Raw genomic sequence first — 12864 nt, 5'->3', positions numbered from 1 at the left:
AGGACAGACCCAAACTGATGGCAGTAACCCTCGGCTGAGGTAATGCTATCCTCTGCCACTCTTCAGCATCATCAGACTGTCCTTTGAGGATGTCCTTTGGAAGGGCAGGTCTGCTGCTGGAGCCAGCTGGCATGTAGATTTTAAAGTGTTGTGCTAGGAAGGCAGTGAATATGAATATAAAATTAGAAAAAAATCCACAGAGATTGAAAAAAATCTTGCCTTAAACTGTTATGGTTCAAGCTAATTGCAAACTGTTGCTAACTGGTGACACACACTGGATGAAGCTGTGCCAATTCTCTGATTCTAGATCACCAGAATCAGTGGTTCTCATACTCCACATTAGTATTGATGTAGTTCAGTGTTTCAAGTTGTGCTAAGGGAGATTACCTAAATGGGCAAAACATCACCCAATAATGAGAGATTTTTCAACTTTTAGGAAATTGCTGTGTTTCCTTTACAAAACACAAGGTGAAGATTTGCCTCTTCTTTATCAGCTAGATTTCCCTTTTATTACAGCTAAATGGAGGAGTGCATTAATTGCAAACCTCGCTATCCACCACTTGCTTTTTTTCTGTGGGAACAAAATTGTTGTTAAACTTTCATTCAAAATAACCAACAAAGCAACTGGAGATCATAAATATTGTATTAATCGGCTACATGGCCTTAACAGATGCAGCCATGTAGGAGTGATGAGGTTATGGGCTCCAGGTGAGTTCATGTTACTGTTTTCACAGCTGGAAGGTCCTTGCAGGTGGTAGGAAAGATCAAGCTGTTGAAGGTCAGATATTAGGTATCACATTATGCATGCAGGTGCCATACAGGGCTGTTTTCTTTCTTCTTAAAGTGACTGTGGTCACTTTGATTCAGAAAGTGGATGCATGCTGTCTCAGCAGGCTGGATTCTTCCTGGAGCTACACCTAGGCAAAGTAGTGAAAATGTACTAAGGTTATTTAAAAAAATAATTATAATAATCTTGTAATGCGATGTTTCTTGAGAGTTTATGTATTCAGATTTCATACTCATTCCCCCTCTTTTTTTGAACAGTTTGTTGTAAATGTAACTTACGTAAGTTGTGGAAGGATCTGAGGTGACAGTTGCTCAGTGGCACACTTCAATCTCCTTTCTTTCAGGTTATGAACTGAGGGACAAATGAAAGTTCTGACTGAATAGAATAGGCAGTCTGTTCTCAAGGTTTTTTCAGTGCCTGGTTCTGATCTCTTCTCACTGTTTTCTGTCTGTAGATTATTTTCTGCCTACCTCATCTCGGAAAGAGGAAGACAAATGGAGCTACATGATTCTGTAAACACCTAGAGATCATTCTGGTGTTGTAGGTAATTATTGTACTTAGTCAATTCCAGTAGTGAATGATGCTACAATGAATGTGAATTCAATCCACAAAGGATTTGGGCCTTCTCAGTTACACCTTCGTTAAGTTTTGTACTACATATTTCTGAGGGCTTCCTTCTAATGAATGCACACAAGCAGGATTTGACTTTGCTTTGCTTTTGTGGACTCAGATGCTAATGTTTGGAATGTTTGTGTGTGTTTTTGTCACTTATCATGTCTGCTGTTTATCAAAACATGCTTTATAGAAAACTGTCAGTAATACTATAACGCTCATTATAATCTTTTCAAAATACATGAGAAACTTCCATCCTCTAATCTTCTAACCGGTATGGAAAAAGATGGAATATTTCTTACTGAATCTGTAAGAGAAAATATTGCTTTAGAAAAATGCCTATGACAGAAGCCTGCAGACTGCTCAGTCAAATCTTGTTACGTTGATAATACTAACTGGCTTTTTACTTTCTTTCATTTTTTAAATGGAAAGTACTAAGACTTTTCTAAGCCACAGCCATTTTCAAATGGAGTAGCTTTGACACATACACAAAGCAAAGGGGTAAAAGAATGTTGGGGGGAGAAAAAGGAGTATTTGCCACAGTATGGCTTTATCTGAACTCTTTGTAAAGTAAAATACTGCTGAAGAAATAGTGATGAGGGTAAGAAAGTGCTTAGGGTGTAGAAAAATTAAAAAAAAAAATCTCTTTTCTTCCTTGTGAGATATTCCTGCACTGGGAATGTTGATAAAACAGTTTCTGTGAAATAACTGTGTACTTCACCATTGTCCAGAATTCGTTCATGTCATGATACAAATGCTGAAGAGAGGTGGTCTTTCTTTCTATTTATTTTTTTATCTGTCAAGTCAGTAGCAATTTAAGATGTACATACATCATCATACATACATGATATATACTGGTTTTGACAGAAGATGCTTTATTTTGTTCTGGGGAGCTGAGAACTTTGAGTGGCTTTGCAGGAGCAGAGAGTTTAGAGGATTGTTGTAATCTACACACTGGAATAACAGGAAGCGTGCTTCAAGTTGACTCAACTCAGAATGATTGCTGAGCACTAGATATCCTTTGTAGCTGTCTGCTGAGACAATTCTAGTCCAGAAGTACACAACTCAACAATTTTTGTCACCACCTCTAAAAGAAATAACTGAGAATTCTGGGCAAGAGCTATTAAAAGATCTTATTTTTCTTTGGATGTTTTCTGTGCGTGGCCGTAACACTTCCAAGTTAAGACATCCTTTGTTTTGAAAGCTTTCAGCTTGAGTCTGTTGCCATCCTTTGTCCCTTCAAAGAGTACGGTGAGCAGTATTGGTCACTTTGTAGTTTTTTGGGGAGTTGGTTGTTTTGTTCTTTTTATATTGCTTCTTATTAAACACTTGGAAGTATTTTTACTCGAGATTGCTATAAGATATGTAAATTAATTATAATTTTCTTTTGTATCACAAATATTTCTCAACAGTCAGTGTATTGGAAAAAGTTAGCATTTTAAGTTGGTATGGTAAGTATTTAGGTTAAATGAAATGTGTACCTGTAAGCCTCTAGCACTTCAGTATTTTTATTTCTCTAGTCTTGAGGAACAAAAAGCTTGTCAGACATTTCAGCACCATATCCCAAGTTTAGCATTGCCTTAGTGGTAATAATAGTGGCAAGTAATTGGCAGTCAGACTGCTTTTGATAGGTATGACGACTGTCAGTACCCACAGTAGGAGAGTATTTGATGTTATATTGGTTTAGTATGAATTTTCCTGGTAGCTCACTGTGGGAGAAATACTTCTGTTTTACTGCAAGGTAGAACACTTAATTATCAAGTGGGGCTGCTGAAGAGTTACTGTATCTTATGGACAACACTGGCATTTTTAAAGAGGACAAACTGTAAAGTTGAGAAAGGAATTAATTTCCATGTGTTCATAGGATTATTTTACCAGCTCATTACCTTTTCAGCCATAACTGCAATTGATGTTGAAATTCCGATGTATTCCTTGACAACAGGATTCAATTTGAAGAACAATTTTTGAATAGTAATCTGTGTTTTTTTCAAGAGTATCCCTCAGATTTTCAGAATTAATGGAAGACTTTATGTAATGGTGCAAGAAGAATTTGTAAAACAGAAAATTAAGGTTGAAGAATGGCTCCCTCTCTTCTAAAAATGCATCTGAAGACTTGTCGCAGTGCCTTAGCTAACACAGTGTCAGAATAGTCAGCCTACCTATATTAACTCTCCATTAAATTCTTTAAGAAATTTTCAGTAAAATTCCTTGAAATTTGCAATAGGTTGCAATTCGATAAATTGTCACTTAATAGAACATTCTATTTTTATTTTGTGAAATCTTATGTGGTCTTGTATTATGCATCCAGTGATGGTAGGCTTTTTATCTTCACAGACTGTATTTATATTTCTGGACGTCCTTTAAACTGTATTCTAAGCCCTTTCCTATTTAAGGGGTGCATACCTTTTTAACTTTGAGATTGATGGTACGGAATTGTAAGGATTGGAAGGGACCTCTGAAGATCAGGTTTTCCAACCTGCCTATTAAAGCAGGATTTCTAGAGTAGGTTGCACAGGAAAGTGCAGATGGGTTTTGAATATCTCCAGAGAAGCAGATCTCACTTCTCTCTTGGGCAGCCTGTTTCAGAGTTCTGTCATCCCCTTACAGTTTCAAAAAGCCATAATTTGTCCAAGTGTTTTTCATGACTACAGCTTTTTAAGCCTTTGAAAAATATCTTGAAAATGTAAGCTGTTTCTCATTCTTACACATCCTCAATTTTATGCAGGGAAATGAAGGAGAGGATAGGTTTTCATTCTGTTTAGATTAAACATTAGTAACTAGCAGAGTGCTGTGGATAATTTCTCTTTTTAAGTCCCATTTCTAGTAGTCTTTCTTTAAATGTTTCCTATGGCTTGCAGTTGAAGACTTCAGCTCTGTAGGCTTTCTGTCTTCATCAATAAAGCAGTTCTCAGCTTGGCAAAGCATTACACAAACAGCATTGGAAAGGAGAACATAAAATGAAAAATTAATTAGCTCTCTGAAACACTGGGCATTAAGAGGCCAGAACCATGATTATTTATTTCATCATTCTTTGTTCTATGATTACGGTGTTCTGGAAGATGTTTGTTTTAAAAAACAATTTCTCCTTTTTGATTATCAGTTCTAATTTGAGTTCAAACCTTTGAGAAGAAAAGTTCTGCAGCACGCACTTTGCTAACTAATATCTGAGGTATGTGTTTCTTCTAGAAGATCACATTAATAGCAATTATTAAAGAAAATTAAAAGACCTGTGACTAAACAAAAAATAGTTCAACTTCGCAACTGTGAGAAGTTTTGATTTTTAAACTTAAGTTGGACTTAGATGTAGCAAAACGGACTTGCTATTCGTGCTTCCGTATGTTTCACAGTGTTTTAAGAATAAATGGAAGTGCATTGTGTTTTAATTTACTTGTGGTTTGGTAACAATGCTCAGTGTTTATTGACAGCCGTATTTTTGACTGCAGAGCTATTTGCACGTAACTTTTTCAATATTATCATCAAATATGCATGTCTTGCAGCCTATCAAACTGTTGGCTGTTTCACTTTCTAAGGACTCTTCTTTTGGAATTTTTTTTCCTTGGAATTTTTAAATCCAACTTACAGTATAGATACCACTTGTAAAAGAGAGAACAATAAAAAAGAGAAGGGGAAGAATTTTTTCCTCCTGTGCTGTGGTCAGAATGCCTTCTGCATCTTCATATCAGCCTGCTCTCAAAAACTGTTTTCAAATTATGCTACACTATCATGCAGTCTTAATTAGAACAAAATAAAAATAAAAGAGAGAGATGCTTAATCTCAAATCTGTCTTAGGTTATTATTTTTTTTAATTTCTCATGTTTGTTTTCTGATGTTCCTTCTGTTTCTTCTGCCACCTCACTGTTCTCTCCTGTCTTTTGAGGCTGTAAAAGGCAAATACTGATAATATTTTGGTATGATATGGGCTCTGAAGGCAAGATGAAGATGATCAAGTAATCTGTCTAGTATAGATTTGAGTTGATTTGGGGAGAAATGGTGTCATTCATCATTCTAAAAATAAAAGTGCACACCGTCCTTATGCTTACTGTACGCTCATTTTCAGAGTCAACAGCACCTGTCAGCGTCACCTTAAAACACTCCTCTAGAATAAATGAAATATTCACAGTACCTGCTAGGTAATGTGTGTGTATTCATAATGTACAGAAAGACAAGAATCGTGTGCAGAGAGGTTTACTATCCTTTGGTGTAAGGAATGCAGAGAGCAGCCTGTCTGAGTTACCAAATTAATGATGTGCTGATGTGTAACACGTACGCAGTGAGGAGAAATGACAGAAGCTGATGGGAAAGTAAAACTTTTCTCGGTGTCTTTGGTGATGGAACCTGCGTGCAAGCAATCCATACTTGTTATGAGTAGACAATGTATTCTGCGTTGATTATTCATCATACACAGTGTAAGATGCATTGTTGGTAGATATTATAAAATATATTCTGATGGCCTAAAAGCTGCTTTTGAATATTAAATGATCACTTTGTCTTTGCCAAAGATGAAACCGAAGTTTAGATCTTTTTACATTTAGTGAGAGAAACAGTATTTTGGATGTTAATGTAATCACAAGCTTGTGCATTCAGACTGTCTAATTAAAACATTACAAAAGTAGGGATCTAATGATGTTATCATAACTTGATAAGCTTGGCAAGCTTTTCACCAGGAATTATAGCATTTTAAGCATGGAAGTAAAGCACATAAAAGTAATTAACTAAAATTAATCTATGCATTTATAATAAATGTGGGCAGATGAAGTGATAAGTAACAACTTTTCTTGGCAGATTTTTTCATTACCAAATAGAAATTAAAATTGCACTTTTGCATAAGAAATGGACTGGAGAACAATTACACTTAAAACAGATAAAGTGATAATTTCTTTACATATTCAGGCATTATTGTTGAAAATTCACAAGCTTGATAAATGAATGCTTTATAAATATCGTAAGCTAGGTAAGTACTACTTTTAGTACTTTCAGCTAATGGTGAAGATAGCTTAGCAAATGATTGCAAACCATCTGAAGCTAATGAGCACTATGTGTAGTTGTACAATATGTTAGTTTCTTATTTTCCTTTAGATTTAGTTAGATTTGATGGAGGAGAAGAAACAACAACATCTGATAAGCCAATAAAGAAAGTTTTTTGTTAATTGTACTTTTTCCCTCTTACAGCTTAGCCAAATGAGTTTGAGTTTTCTTTAAGCATACTAGCTTGACTATGGACCCCATTCTGCTAGGAATGCCAACAGTTCTCCTATTCCCATTGTTTGTTTAGTATCCTGTGTTCCTCCTTGCACTTTATTTATGTTGCTGTTGCATAGTACTCTCTCTGTGCAGAACAGGAAATGTTTTAGGAGCCCTATGAAATCAGGGGTGAGGCAGCTAAGATGATGGGTCTGTGCACCTCTGGGATAGCTGAACAGTTAATTCAGTGAGTGCTTTAATGATTTAAAGGCTTAATGCTACCATTATTGCTTTCTTTCTCAAGGTCATTTTAATTTCATACAGTTGTGGAAAGGTAGATTTGTGCTTGAACACTATGTTTGAGCAATCTCTCAGATACCGTGATGATTTTCTTTGTTCTTCTTTGTTTATAAATCCATACTCAGGTGATATGTAGCCAGTCAAGGTGAGGCAGTTGTGAATTCCCAGAAGCAACAGATAAGAAGCTTGTGAGCCTGTAGTTCCCCCAGACAAGCTGGATTTGTGTCTTTTGGTTTATCAACCCCCTGATTATTCTTTTGCCTGTCTGTTAATTTCAGTCAAACTCTGACAGAATGTATCTTTTTGTATGCTTAAATTTGTAGAAGGTATAGAATATATATGGGTAGGTATGGAAGTCCAATAAGTAATACTGCTTGACTTGCCAGCTGGTGAGCCTGTCTGCTTCTTGGCCTGAATATGGCCAAAGATTTTCTTGTACTACCTGTCTTCCACAAGGTGGGGAGGGAAGTGTGGCTGTGTGTGAGCAGACTGTGAGATGAAGCACCCAGGGGAACTGGAGTTAATGTTAGAAGAGCCTGTAAAATAAGTATAAGTGGAGAGCCAGAGATTATTTTTGCACAAAACTGCAGACAGAAAACTTAAATGAACAAGAAATGAGTCTTGGCTAGTTCTAAAGCTCTATTTATTTACTGGCAGTGGTTTACTTACTGACCCTGATTCAAATTATATTTGAAAAATACTACTCAGTGTATGTTTTCTCTTTGCTTACTGTATCTATTTGTATTGTAAGTTTTACTTTCTGATTACAAAAAAAAAATAAAGTAGAATTTATTCAGATTGGAATAATTATTTCTATTGATGTTAAATTCCACTGCTATTCTTCGCTTCTATCTTGATGTGATTTTATCTTGGATACTGATTATAAATATATAATATGGAATATGTAGTGATTTGATACAAGATTTAATCTGAAATTAATTAGCATCCAATTACAGAAATAAAGATGTTTTCCCTTCTGTGCCTTAGATTCGTGTTATTTGTGGAACAGCATTTCCAGGAACTTTTGCAGAAGTTGTGGGTTGGCTTTTTCTCTTTCTCTTCCTGTACATCCAGTTACCTCAGTTGGCAGTCTGCACTCGTAAGGATCATAACCACAGTCAGGCAATAGACATAAATGTTTTCTATCTAGCCAATCTTGAGCTCACCAGGGAGGTTTATTTCTATCCAGCTGTTACTTTTAAGGCTCTTACAGTATAAAGGCACTTAACCTATGGAAGTACAGAAATAGAATTGGGATGCTTATTTGATTATATTACTAAATGCAAGCTGTTAATAGTGCAAGTCTTCCTGTATACAAGCTGTACGGAAGCTTGTATACCTTGAGCACTGTGTGCAGTTTTGGGTGCCGCAGTATAAGAAGGAGATAAGGCTATGAGCATTCAGAGGAGAGCAGCAAAGATGGTGAAGGAACTAGAGGGCAGTGTGTATGAGAATTGGCTGAGGTCCCTTGGTTCAGCCCAGAGGATTGGAGGCTGAGGGGAGATCTCATGGTGGCCTACAGCTCCTCATGGGGGGAGCAGAGGGACAGCACTGATTTCTGCTCCCTGCTGACAGTGACAGAATCCAAAGGAATGGCATGGAGCCATGTCAGGGGAAGGTCAGGTTGGGTGTTAGGAAAAGGTTCTTCACCAGAGGGTAGTGGGCATAGAACAGGCTACCCAGGGCAGTGGTCACAATACTGAGGTCCTGGAGATCAAGAAGCATTTGGATTAAAACTCTCAGACACAGTTTGAATTTTGAGTGGTCTTTTGTGGAGCCAGAAGTTGGACTCAGTGATCTCTGTGGTGTCCCTTCCAACTTGGGGTAATCTGTGCTTCTGTGATGTATCTACTGAGCAGTGTTTGTGCCATAACTCATCCATAGCAGTGACATGTCTAGGGGAGGTGATTTGTTTTTACTGTCTCAGGATTAATTTTACTTTTCATTAGAATCAGCCATACTAATATTCCCGGTGTGTATGAAATAAGAATCTTCTGCTTGTCTTAATATATGTATGACTGTTTGAGCCTTTTGGTACAGAAGACTGTTTTTGTCAGTTTGGGGATTGATGTCATAGTGTTGTCTATTTCATATTGTAACTGAATTTTAAAAACACACCATACATGGAGCACCGACTTTTTGAGAGTGAATAAGCTTACTGCAGTTTTTCCTCAGAGATAGTTCTGTGTTAGCTTGTAAATGGTGCTGTTCCTGATGATGCCTGAGTATCACCTGGGTAGGGAGAAACAGATGTGAAATGTTCCAGTGTTAAAGAATGTAAATGTCTTGGTCAGCACTGTTCTGTGTGAGCCACTATGTTGCTCAAGCCAAAAAAATCTAGGATCTGGTAGTATAATCTTCCATAACATATGGAAGTGTCTATTTTTTTCTTTCCTTTTTATTTTGAGTAAAATAAACTGTAAAATAAGCTCTTGCTTTGTAAAGCAAGAGTAAAGCTGTGTGCTCTGAAGACAGAGCATTCAGAGCAAAATGCTTGCGCTTCTCAAGGGTGGTGTGCAGTGCTAAGTAGCAGAAAGTTGCACTGCAGTGCCCAGAATTTGGCAGCAGCTCATTTCTGCTTTGGCAGTGCACTCTAACTGTAGTGTTTTGTGTTGTTTTTTTTTCTTTTTTCTTTTTCCTGGGTGAATTACACTTGCTGCTGAAAGGGGCTTCTTACATAAACATGAATCAGAAGTGCTTGTACTTACCAAAAAAAAAAAAGTTGGCATTGGAAGTGATCGTTGTTTTATAGAGTCACAGAGCATAAGCACAGCTATCTTTCTGAAGTCTTTGTTAAGCAGTTTCTATAACTTTTGGACTAGAACACAGGAACTGGGAAGAAAAAATAGTGAACATTTAATACTTCTAGCGTAATCATACAAGCAGGATTGCAGTATCAGAGCTTGTCTATAGCACGTTTTTTGACAATTATTTTAATGTCCTGAAATAATTAAAAGCTTAAAATCTCTTTTCAAAGGGTGTTAAATTTTGAATGCCTTTTTATGCTCTAAGTATGTATTTGATTAATTCATGAACATCTTGTGGTCAGTGAACTGTTCTGGTGCTTCAGAATAAATATCTAGCCTTACTATAAATATTGGCAGTAGGATATTACCTCGTTATATCTTAATGAGTCTAGTTATGTCTCAGATACATCTTTTGATATGTAACGATTTTGCTAAGAAGTGGGTTTTTTTTCAGGAGAGAGAAACAACTCTTGCAGACAAAACAAAGACTTCAATTTTGACATTTTCATTCTAAATTAGCACTTAAAAAGATAATTAATATAAGGACTAGCTGAGCCTTTAAGTCCCTAGCTCTTCAATTGGAAAATGGGTAATTTCAAGTTCATTTGACAGAATAAGTACCTTGAAAATGTTATGTCTGAATTGCGATGATGTTGGACGGCAGTAGTTTTTTGAAGCCAAAATGTAGGGGTGACAGTAAAAATGTTGCCATGAAAAGTGATGTTGAGATTCAAATTTTAAATGTTCCTCAAAAATGTATCTGAGAAACATTTGCTTTCTTGAAAATTTAACTGACTTTCCAGTGGAACAAAAAGTCACAATGAATAAAAACACATAGAACTAATTTGTTAAATAATTATTTTTCTATTTAGCCCATCAATGTACTTAGATGTATCTGAATATTTGGAGCATATCTACCCTGGAATTATGCACTAAAAATATTTTAAGAGTAATGGTGTTACTTAAAATTTAACTTTTTGTTGGATTATAATTTTCCTTTAATATCTGTATGAACAAATAGTTCATATGTAATATCTGTAAATGTCTGTAAAAGTTTTTGATTAAAAAGTTAATTTTGTTGTCTTTTACTACAAGTTTAACATACAATATGCATTCAAATGTTCATTTAATCACAAGACATAATCTGGAAAACTCCTCTCCTGCTAACTGTCTGCAAGGATTAATTTCTTACTCTGTGGAGCTGCTCATATGAGAGAAGTTGTATATTTAAATGTTCAGCTGCTCCACTCTTAAGAGTATCAGTCATATTAGTCAAAATCCAAGTTCTCAAAGCTGTCTTCCAGTAATTTTCCACAACCTCAGTAATGTCAACAGAATCCTGCAGAATCATGTTCACAAAGAGGGTCGTGTACTTGTATTCAAAAAAATTATGACTCGCCACGAGATAGAATATGGTTATTCATCTGCAATAAGGTCGGAAAAGACCTTTGTGTATAAGTAGTTTGGGATCCTCTTTGAAGTCTTTTGCCTTAGTAAATTAAAAAAGAAAAAAAAAGAATACTTACAAAGTGTGTTTATACTGTGTTTAATTAAGATGGTGCCACCCAGTTTACTTTTTAGCAGGTTTCTAAGAAATGTGTTAGTGTATTAGAAAGACCTACAATAGAATGTAGTCCTGAGTGTGGGCGTTTGGGTTTGTCAGCGCCCACCCGAAGAAGAGATATCAGAGATGAGGTTTGAGTGGTCCAAGTAAATGGCTGTCCTTCCAATTCATCATCTGAGATCTCCACAAAGGTCAATAACTCCCAGCAGGGGAACCTTATAAAATCTATTGTGTTGCTTATAGTAAGGAAGCTTGTTGAGAAGAAGGAGGCATCAATTATTTCATGCAGCCTTACCAGTTTAAACTGAATTAAGTGCTTCATTTTGTCATTTTTTTTTTATACCAGCTTGTATCTAATTTATATGAAAGAAATATATATAAATGTATTTTATATTGAGAGCATATAAAGAAGCAAGTTTGTATCATCTAGAAAAATGAAAGAAAATAGGAAACAGTTCGTTCTTTTAAAACCACAGCAGTTTCTTTTCTAATCTCTGTTTGAGCCCATAGCTTTGCAGCTGGAAAAAAGCAATAATTGGACTGTGTTTCCCAAAGTCATAAGAAAGTGCTGAAAAAGTGACCGAGTTGGCAAATCTGCCATTGTCTTAGCTTACTTTTACTGGGTCAGTTTGAATTTCAGATGAGTCTGTTACACAAGAAAAAAATTCAGGTCAGTCCTTACGTATAATGCATTTACCATACCAGTAGAAGGAAAACTTACTTTTTATAGTTAAATGGATAATTAAAATACTACTGCTATAGCAAACATTATCAAATACACCGGTAGCTTCTCTTGTTTATCCACCTTTGAGAAACAGTAAACAGCAGCACAAAATGTAAAGAGAGGATAAATTAAAAGATGCCATTTATTATTTCTTGAATTGTCCTGTAGTTTCACCCAGCTTGTGGTTGCACAAAGGATGATGTTTGAACAGTACAGCTAAAGCTTCTGAAATTTACATAGCTGTACAAGCTGGATAGGGACTAGACCTCTCATATTTTTGGTTTAACATCTATGTAATTTTTATGCTGATCCCCAGCAAAGATGGTAACAGATATATTTATCTACTTGATTGTCTCATCTCTCAAGTTGCCCTCAACTATTTTCTGGATATGCTGCAACTGACATAGTACATCAGTTTTGGTAGACCAGGATGTTAGCAAGGTACAAGTTCTGAAATGTAGCATCTCTTGTAGAAAATAGCTGGAATATTGTGTCTATAGAAATGTGCTTTGATGGCTTTTGTGAGAAGCAGTTTCATAAATGAGTTCTGAGCAATGGTGGGTGAGTTTTCCAGCTTAAAACTGGCCTCTTCAGCATTGTAGTTCCTAAGAAAATTGCGTAATTTTCTGCTGACATTAAGTCAGTGTTGGCTTTTTGGGTGATAAAATTATGCACTCTGGAAATTTTCATCTGTGCTCTGCATACAGCCTGTTACAAAGAGCATTGCAAGTATCCCAATTGTCAGATCAGAAAAGCATATTTTGTAGTTTGCTTTCTTCATCTGAGAGATAGTTAACTTCTACTCTTCATGGCAAATGTAGGTAAGAAAAGAAACAATTCCTGTAAATTGACTGAAGTTGTATCCTTGAGAGCTGAACAGACCAGATGAACTGTGAAGACTGAAAATGTAAGTCTATTTATCAAGGACTGATAAAATCCAGCGTCTCTT

General features: G+C 36.1%; 1 protein-coding gene across 2 annotated transcripts in view; it reads left to right on the top strand.

The window, feature by feature from the left end:
* Positions 1-12864, top strand: part of KLHL5 (kelch like family member 5) — a 48764-nt gene that overhangs the window by 941 nt on the left and 34959 nt on the right. For both annotated transcript variants that reach the window (XM_010710281.4, XM_010710279.4), the window contains exon 2: positions 1242-1331. The gene's annotated coding sequence lies outside the window, so the exon portion shown is untranslated. The remainder of the gene's footprint in view (positions 1-1241; positions 1332-12864) is intronic.

This window comes from Meleagris gallopavo, chromosome 4 (genome assembly GCF_905368555.1).
Source record: "Meleagris gallopavo chromosome 4, MGAL_WU_HG_1.1, whole genome shotgun sequence".
Lineage (NCBI taxonomy): Eukaryota > Metazoa > Chordata > Aves > Galliformes > Phasianidae > Meleagris > Meleagris gallopavo.
The sequence above is the reverse complement of the archived record's forward strand: the minus strand, read 5'-3'. Positions and strand labels throughout refer to the sequence as shown.